Source organism: Argopecten irradians, chromosome 15 (genome assembly GCF_041381155.1).
Source record: "Argopecten irradians isolate NY chromosome 15, Ai_NY, whole genome shotgun sequence".
Lineage (NCBI taxonomy): Eukaryota > Metazoa > Mollusca > Bivalvia > Pectinida > Pectinidae > Argopecten > Argopecten irradians.
Window position 1 is genome coordinate 6896961 of NC_091148.1, and position 10388 is coordinate 6907348.

Genomic DNA, 10388 nt, shown 5'->3' on the forward strand with positions numbered 1-10388 from the left:
TGCTATAGGCACGTGCACCACAAAATCAAACTACAAATAGATTTTTGAAAATTTGCTTCTGGGCACTTATTGCTCAGCCTACACACATCACCCCACCTATATACAAAAGATCTTACATGAGTGGCTATGCAGCATGAAATTTATCAGACGATCATTTGGTATCAAAGTATTTAATGAGTTTGATAAATTTAATATTACATAGTCACGAGTGTAAGATTCTTTTTATCACCCAACTTTTATTAATAGAAAGTGAAACTTTGTTATTATGTCTCCATATAAAAAAGTGGAAATCCGGCTCTGATGTGACTTTTCCGTCTACTATGACAATCATGCGATGTCATATAAAGATTATGACGTCAAAACTAGCTGTGACGTCATGATATAGTTGTTAAACATATGTCTTACGATATTTGTGACATGGACGTACATTTGTATGACATGGCTAGACGGGCCAGTTATGTGATAAAAAATTACTATCTACACACCTTTCCCACTTACACACATTGTTAAGCGGATTAACTAGATTGGTGAATCAAGGTGGGCTACCATTTTCAATAAAAACATGTCAGCGTGACATATTTATGATTAAACGCAATTGATTTAGGATTCCCTCATTTAGAGCAGAAAAAAATGAGCAATTAGTAACGCTGTGTCATGCTACCTTTTCGTTTATTTATAAACTTGTCTTTTACTTTGTTGAACGTCATCGCAGTTGTCTCTCTTGATCCAGTTGGTATAGCTTTGTAGTTTGTATATAATTAAGCGACGTCTTGCAGTATCTTTTTTGTAGTGATATAAACGGTCATGTAAGATAAGAAGGCGATTTATCTACTATGGCCTGGTTGATAAGGCACTATTGCCTCATAGTAATATCGAAGGGTGGAAAAGTGCCCGAGCCAAAGGCGTGTGGCCAAGCACTATCCCATTACGAGACAATAGTATGAGGCAATAATACCATATCCTCGATAATTTAGGGGTTCCGATCACTTACGATCTCTACACTCCTGCACTATATCATGGTAAAACTCGAGGCAACAGAACAGGTAATTTAGTCCTTTGATGAATATCAAAAGAGCTGTATAATAGTACACTGTGGTTGACTGTGTGGCTTTGAAGTTGGGCGTCGCTCTGTCTGCAGTCTTCAAATTTTTTGCTGGTCTGTGATTGGTGCAGCTTTTTCCCTCTGAGGTGCCTTCAGTTTTACTATGAGATAGTCCAGGGGTGTAGAGATCGTAAGTGATCAGAACCCCTAGAGTATCGAGAATGATAGTACCCTCAGCCCCAGGTCATATAGGGATTAGTACATCACCCTTGCATGAAACCCGATTTATGTCATTGACAGAATCATGTCAATGAACACCTCGTAAATCTTCCACTCAATGTTGTTACATTAAAAGTACAACATACACAGTATCTCAGAAATGTGTTCCTTTAAACCGGGTTTCAGTTGTACGAACATAAAAATTAGATCAATATAGAAAAATAAGTGGATTGTCCTCAGTAGAAAAGAAACATTGGCTTCCAGTACACCACGGCTGTTGATTTAGAAACAAAATTAAAGGGTTTTTTTATTTGACGAAGCTCAAAATAAGACGACCAGGAATTACTTTTTCACTGTCTTAATATCCGAGGCCAGTTATATTGGAGGCGTCTCATGATTTTTAAAGTTCTATTTTTAAACATATAATATATTTTTAATAAAACAAACTTTGGCCAAAGGTAAATTTCATGATTCATCTAAATTCGCGAAATTTAATACCTCGCAAAAAATAAAATAATAGTTTTATATGTTACAGTCTGTCGTATGAATGACGCTTTCAATGGCTCAGCGATAATTCGCAAAAATACCCCATTACAACCCCACCCCATCCCCGCGAATATGTTTAAGACAATAAATCGCAAATCGTTCCAGGCTACTATCAATGTAAATGCCCAGGTGTATCCTTCTACTATCACCTAAAAACTATACTACAGCTTGATTCCGTAAACTATTGTCGATTGATTTTAATTATAATTAATGCATATATTGCAAAAAATATGTAACAAAAGAAAATTAATATAGAATTATAAAAAACAATAATAAAAAAAGAAAACACAAAGAACTATTGACATTTCAAAATGTTCATTTAAGCATTTCATACATATATTTATAATTTGCTTATGAATAAACGGAAGGTTAAAATGGACGATATATGTAGTGAGTACTATAAAAACCGTTAATCATTTTATAACTAATGGATAAATCGGTTTGTTTCGCTGGCTTTCCCAGTTCCAAAGAGTCATGGTACAACATAAACGTTGTTTACTCTACCCATATACATATGTTGTTGTACATTAACTGGGTGACACTGAATTGGCATTTGGTGTTGCTGTGCATTCCACGGGTTACCTTGAATGGGCATTTGGTGTTGCTGTGCATTCCACGGGTTACCTGGAATGGTCATTTGGTGTTGCTGTGCATTCCATGGGTGATACTGAATGGGCATTTGGTGTTGCTGTGCATTCCACGGGTTACCTTGAATGGGCATTTGGTGTTGTTGTACATTCACTGGCTCATCTTGAACGGCCATTTTGTCTTCCTGTGAATGTTCTGGTTTATCCTTAATGGCCATATGCCCATTATTGCCTGACAACCCTAGTAAGCTAGTGATAGGAGAAACTAACCAGTTGAAGAAACTGTATATTTTTTGTTTTAAAGTTTTCCGAGTAAAGACCCATTGTATGTTACCGTTGTTATGAAACATAGCAATCCTGTTGGATCCTTGCCCAGATATTATTGTTATGGTATCAACATGAAAGTAAATAACTAATTCACAATCTTTCATTGCTGATGCATTCTCCATAACTGATCGGTATTGAGCATCGCGTAATCCTTCAAGTTCACTTGGCCGTAGGTAATTTCTGTTCTGCCGCAAGACGTAATTAAGCGACCAATCATCAATCCTGTCACACAGATACTTTTGGAAATTGTCATGACTATTGACTAACTGAAAAAATAGAATAATATTATTTGAATAAGATATACGAAAAAAATAGGTCCTGACATTTTATTAATCTGATAAAAATAATACTTGTAATCCTGTTCTCTATGATAATGATCTACAGTACGCTTCAATACAAGATCTAACAACTCTCCGTTCGGAGTCACCTCAGCAGGACCCCTTAGTCAACCAATCAGCATGTCGCCTATGCAATCTTCGGTACGGTGGATTCTCTCGGAGGAGTATAAACTGCTTAACGGAAGTCCCGAGATGTTCCGATTTTAGAACCAAGCGCCAATACTGAGGTGAATCTGAACGGATATTGGTATCGTAGACCATCGCAGTAAAGCGGAATTACAAGTATAATTTTAATTGGATTGAATATTTTAATAGCTTTATTTTGTGAATTCTTATTGGGAAAAAATGCATATTGTAGTTAAACGCGGAGGAAATACAGGGAAATATTTTATAGTCATAATAATGCATGTGTATAAGATCTTTAAGTACAAAATCTCCGTATATGACTAATGTAAAGATACAAAATATATGGCTATTCTACCCGGGTGTCATAAAATGCAATAAGAGCCGGGGCTATCCAGTCATTTTGAAATCTGCAGCCATCAGTTCTAAGAAGACAGTGACTGTATTCTAGTTATCCACCCACATGTCAAAATTGTACCAACTACGTTACATTAAAATCTGTCTGTTTTCTAGAAATGAAAATCAAATTTTACCAAAAAAAAGTAATTTTGTTGACGCAGTGACGTCACGAGGTTGAACTGCATGAGTAGCTATGTAATATAGCCGACATGATTGTATCGGATTATCGTGATAGCCATGAACATTCATGAAGGATATTTACCTCGACGTATTGGTTCGACATTTACTTTGTGACAGTATACAAATCTGTAAAGAAAATTAACATTTTAAAACATTCAGAAATTCATTGGTGTCTTTAAATTGATGTAATGTCAAATCAGTTTATAAGAATACATTTAAGTCTTTTTTTTACCTGATATTAAAGTGCTTAGTAAATTATCATAAAATGGGTTCATTTCTAGTTATTCAACTGAACGTTATATGGAGTTATTTTAACTTTTTATTGTAGTCTCTATATTTAAATCCATTCAAGCATGACATACATAATGATGTCTAACACAATACAAAACAGTATCTAATATCACTCATGTGTGTTCTATGTTTAGCATGATTTTCACTGTCTGTTTTATCAATTCAAAAAACAATTACATATTCTATTTTAAATCTAGATTTGTTCATTTCTTAAATATTGTATACAACAAAATATGTACAAAAGTATATTAGAGAGATAACTACAAGGTGTTACATTTGAATAATTATTTTAAATCACATGTCTTACCAATGTAGCACAATACACGTACAGTGTATATATTGACCACTCACATATAATGAAGTATATGCATGCATTTGTTGATTTATTTTGATACATAACGTTGGTTTGATGGTTATAAAAATATACAACTTCATGAGATCGTAAAGGCCACAAATAATATCGGATAGAATAACAATTTTACGTCAACCTTTGTCGTGTTAATTCAATTCATTTCTAAATCTTAAAACATGGCTGTGATGTCATCTTTTGTTGTCCCCAGTACATTATTTAGACTATTGTTCAAGTACTTGTTCTATCTGTAGATTAGTACACATTTCACTGTACATTAGTTTACCTGTAGCTGTAGATTAGTTTCAACAGTTCCAGGTAAACTAATGTACAATGAAAGGTAGAGAGTGACACTACATACAGCATTGTAAAATTAGACAGATAGATAAAAAATAAATGTAATCAAATTCAACATAGATGTAATAGAAAACTTCAATAATACATATTATTACATATTTTCTGTTTTATATATTGATTCGTGAACATCGGCATAAATCCAATCACATCGACCACAACGCATAAAATTACTCCTTGTGTTGAAAATCCAGACTCTTTAGTATTTCGACAGCACAGGCATTCCTACAATTAGATAGATATGTGTACTTTCTTTCTTTGAAAATTGAATGAATGCTTTCGGTATATTTCCCAATAATTTCACTGTTAATTGCTTCATTTCCTGAATACATACACATAACACATAAATCCACGTTTCCCAAATTGAATAATTTCGGTATAATTCCTTATCCAAGAATCACACAAAGCCTATTGAACAAATTTTGAAAATAAAGCTCTTTTATTCACCACTTCGCCGTTTTCACTGAATTTCAATGTAGTTTCCTTTAGAATCCACTAAATCTTGATATTTTGTTTTAGGACCAATCATATTCTTCATTTCATAACGTAGAGCGGTATATTAAAAATTAATACGTTTCCATGGTAATCCTCCATATCTTGTGAATTTTCGACAAGTTATATCAAGTAAATGGTCTGCCTCTGACATAAAGAGCAGTTAAATTAAAATATCACAAAATCAACTCTCTTATTGGAAATTTGATAATCATTTTAGATATTTTGACTTCGTAAAGATCTGATCTGCACTGTCTGCCATGTTGCCTCTTGTACTGCTCCACCCAGAATGAGGAGAACTCAAACTCACAAAAATATCTGGTAATAACATTGGTATGGAATTTCATGAAAAATAGAGTAGGCATATTACAACAGTTACTGTGCTGACATGTTCAGTGTCAAAGATGGTTGAAGGCCTTACCTGTAGCTGTAGATTAGTAACACAATAACAATAGTTAGCATTGTAAATCAGAGTGCCATGTTTTAAGTAAGAGAAACACCTCAAACTGTAGGTTAGTCAAGATTATGAACAATGCTTACCCTTCAAGCAGAGCCAAAGCGTCAAATTGCAATGCAGAAATACAAGAATACATATTAAACTTTGTTAATTTTTGAAAATTTCCAGTTGCATGGATTTATAAATAAACTCGGATTAACCCAAGCTATTGCTTAATGCTATTCATAGAAAACTGGGTTTGAAAGGAAAAACCTGTAATGTTATATTTAGATTGGGGATTTTGTTTTTATAAATACATGCCATTTAACCGAACAAATACACTGTCAACATCGATCTAAGGAGTTACGTTAGTTATAGCTGGGTTCGTTATATTCCCTTTCTGGAATGGATAAAGAGCAAGAAGATAACTTTAATGTAAGTAATACTAAGTATATAAACATGTAATATGCCTTAGACGAATATAAACATGTAATATGCCTTAGACGAACCAGCTGTTTTGTGCTAACATGTGTTGAATCCTTTGTACGAGTTTATACTACTCTATCTAAGCTAACATCGATGCGTTATATTACAGCTGTAATACACTATGCTTAGAAACTATGAAATGGAATACACACTTTTTTTGGAGAAATAGTATATCTACATTCTGAAACTTATTCTGAAGGTTATAGTATCCCCTAAGACTGAAAGAGTTCAGGTACGACGTTGTGTTCACACGTATCTAATATTTCCAACTGTTAGTTTGCTAATAGCAAATATGTTATTGTTAACTGTATTCTGTTCTTGCGGCTATTGTGACCAAGTGGTTAAGATGTCTTGACATGTTACCAGAAATCCTCCACTTTTTGGTCGCATGCTGGTCAATTGCTAGGTAATGACCGCTGGTATGTTTCCCTTGGTACTCTTACTTTCCTCCATCATCTTGAACATGACACGTCCTTAAATGAACTAATCACTCCAAACCTTTTATATCCTCTTTTTCTTTTTTGTGTCTTCTATATTCTGTTTAATAAATACGTGAAAAAATAAAATAATCAACAAATAAGTCGTCAAATTATCAGATCTAAATGAATAATAGGGAAGTTATTCCAATGCATTTTAATTACATGCCAATATATATTTTACTGTATCAATACAGAATGAAACAACATTGTATAAACATTAAAGCCATTGCATGTTACATTATTGATTTATTCCCGCGATGTTAGGTAAAGTCTAAAAACAGACAAGAATATGTATCGGGAAATTTCTGAGTCCGTTGAACATGTACATTTGTATACCCTTTGAACCATCGATTGCATTCACTCAGTGGTAGGCGAAGTGTATCAAGATTGTCTGACCACATACATTACTCAAGGCTTGTATACTGCATAGTTGTTTAATTTTCGCGAATGTCAAATTTCGCGATTTAATGTTTCGAACGTATTCGTTAATTTTCAAGAATTATCTTTGTAGCATTTGAACGCGTCATTCAGCAGGCTATAATACGTGATATCATAAATTTGATAAATTTCGCGATTTTAGATGAGTCTGCGAATTTAGCGAAATAAAAATCCTCGCGAATATTACCAACTAAACAGTATTTAATTTATGTTTAATTCATACGGAAAAAGAAATTGTAATTCAGAAATATTACGGTCTTTTCAATGTTGTTAAGCGAAGACCTATATAGACCATGCCTCACGTCTAATCTCTTTGAATTGTATCAATTATATAATTTGAGATTGAAATATTGATACCAAATGCTTTATATTTCAGGACAATAAAGCAACAGTTACTGAAATCAACAAAAGACAATTAGGGCGCCTTATTATCAAATACTGTGGCAATGAAGGCTCGGAGGACAACGAAGAAACGGGGAGCATGCGCAGACTGCTACAGGAAGCAATTGACTATTTACCAAAAGAAAGAGAGGCCATTTGGAAAAATGCGAAAGTTACTATATATGATATCAAAGGAAATTCATTAGAAATCACTAGTGGTAACGGAACACACGAATTCTTTATTCATCATAATATCAAAGGAGAAACAACGATTGTGAAGAAAGGAAATAGAGGTTTCTGTGTAATAAATTAAGTTTGGTATGCCACTCGATATACCTTTGATGAATATCTATATCTGTATTGACTATGACGTCATATTAAAACAGGGTCTGGAGTTCGTTTGAACTCCGACCTGCGGATCGACAGAAAGACTCTGATCTTAAGTTGTATTTTAATTGATGATTTGATATTGCGCTATAAATAGGCATTGCTGCTTACACATCTTGAGTTATTTATTTTTACTGAAAATTAAGTTTTCTTATGTCATCTGTTGCTGCTTTTGTATACTTTAACATATCATGGGATGTAACTTACTACAGATATCTATACCCATATTATATAAATTGAGAGTAAGGGCTAAGGTTCACGAACAATTTTAAGTCGAAGATTTTTATTATCTTAAAATTCTCCGAAGAAAAGCATTGCAGAAGTTAAAAAGTGCAGAAGTTAAAGACGCAATTATAAGTTAATGAAATTTTCTTAAGATATGTAATGATTTCCTATGGATAATTTTAAGTTAATAAATTCCTTTAAGTTAAGTAATGTAAGTGCCAACTGGGTTTAAGTACACTCATATGTTTCGTGGGTACTTTGGGAAGAGACACACAAGTTGATATTGATTACATCTTTCGAAGTCCCAACCATGGCAACATCAAAATGTATTCATTTGCTTGTAATGTCTAAAAAAACCTCATCCTCAAGCAACGGTTTCCCTGCTAACTTGGGTCAAAGATAGGACTGTCCGCTTTGGTAACAATGTAAACATTGTATACGGTATTAAATAAATTTAACACGCATCAATAATCACCAGTATGTAAACAAATCCGTATATAACGCAGTCAGTAGAGCAAGAATGAATCATTTAAAGGGGCTATATATAGGTCTATTGATGACGATGTCCATGCATGGGTACTTTCGACGGAGTATCTGGAAAGCCCTGAGTCATTCCCACCACCATTACGTGGATTTATTTTCAGCAAATGTGCGGAGACGATATCAATAGCAAATAAAAAGAATGCCACTTGAAAAATGTTACCATTGGAACACAGTTTACAATTCCTTCTACATTAAAGCAGTGCGTTGTTGAAACTTTCATCCAAACGTTTCCTCTAACAGTATTGTATTTGTACAAGATATGATATAAATCATGTAGCAGTTACCACATAGCCTGCTTTCTGCTGTAATATATTTGCATATGTCAATAGTGTAATATCACATTGAGAACTCTTCATTTGCTAGACACCCGTCAGGACGCCATGACTTGACGTCAGTAATTGATGTTGTGACGTCAGGATCCGAGAACGTCGTGATAAAATGGAGACAAGTTAACATTTTACAAAATGCAGGTTGTTGTAGTTATGTGATAAACAATGTCTTAAATGTATGGTCATTTCATATGAGATATGTTATTGTTCGACATGGTAGGCAAATATAAAGATTACTAAGACTCGTTTCATTAAAACCCATATGAACTTAACACTTATTTAATATCCTGTACAGATAGGATTTTGAACCATTGGTCAATTCATGTAAGATTTTATAAAACGAAATAAAAACTTATTCGACATTTCTCCTCTCTATTAAAGACCTTGTAACTCACTACAAGTCAACACAGCAGTCACTCATCTTTACATTTTCAGAGTTCAAATGGTAGAGTTGACATGGATTACGAACATTTCCAACATTTACATGCGTTCGATAGCTGATTGATGGTTTGTTTGTGTTCACGTCCTATTAAAAGCCAGGGTTTTATAAATACGAGTCGGGTTTGAGAATGGAGGAAAACCGGAGAACCCAGAGAAAACCCACCGACCGGCGGTCAGTACCTGGCAACTGCTTAACATGGAATGTGAACCCGCGACCACAAGGTGGAGGGCTCGTAATAATATGACGGGACATCTTAACCACTCGGCCACCGCAGCCCCTTGAAGAGAACAGCAGATTAAAAAATAACGTGTAGAAGGCGTGAAAAAGAGGACATATCAATATCGTGTCTGCCGTGCGGCCATCTCGTATATTACAAATAATGCGCCCACACCATGAATCACTGTCCTGTGTGTGAAGTCATCATACAGGGCACATTTAAATCCTCGTCCGAATGATCATATTAAGCTGATGTTTAATGTACACTCTTGACATTTTCTGAAACTTTTTCTACTGTAACCGGTCAATTACCCTATCCAGGTATGGACTTGGTGACACACAAATCAGAGAAGGCTACACCAATTATAAACCTTAGCTATACATGGAAACAATAACATACATGTGTGCTTTGTCACTCGGTTCTGTTCATATCTTATCGATTTTGTCTCCATACCCTACCACTGTCTTTCCACCATTATTAAATAATTGATTTGGTTGCCTTGGAACATTCAGATGGGCGACCTTACATCAAGTCAATTCAAAGAACACGATATAACGAGATCAAAACACTGCGAGACCACGATACAACGATACGAGTCTTTGAGACTGTCGAGAAATATAGCAATTTCAACTCGAATTTTCTAAATAATGTCTTAAAATATTGAAATAAAGTCTCCAGTATCGTATTATCATATAGTTGTACCATGGTGTCACCTCGATGTGATGTTACGATATCATACCTAATTGCATGCATACAAAGTTACTTACAAAACAAAAAA

At 34.4% G+C, this 10388-nt stretch overlaps 1 long non-coding RNA gene across 1 annotated transcript; it reads right to left on the minus strand.

Annotated features, from left to right (window-relative positions):
• Positions 1 to 2105: 2105 nt before the first annotated feature.
• Positions 2106 to 5888, minus strand: LOC138308466 (uncharacterized). The gene is made up of 3 exons (XR_011206137.1): positions 5788 to 5888; positions 3844 to 3887; positions 2106 to 2987 (listed from the first exon to the last, which is right to left on the minus strand). It is a non-coding gene; the product is annotated as an uncharacterized lncRNA (long non-coding RNA).
• Positions 5889 to 10388: the final 4500 nt, after the last annotated feature.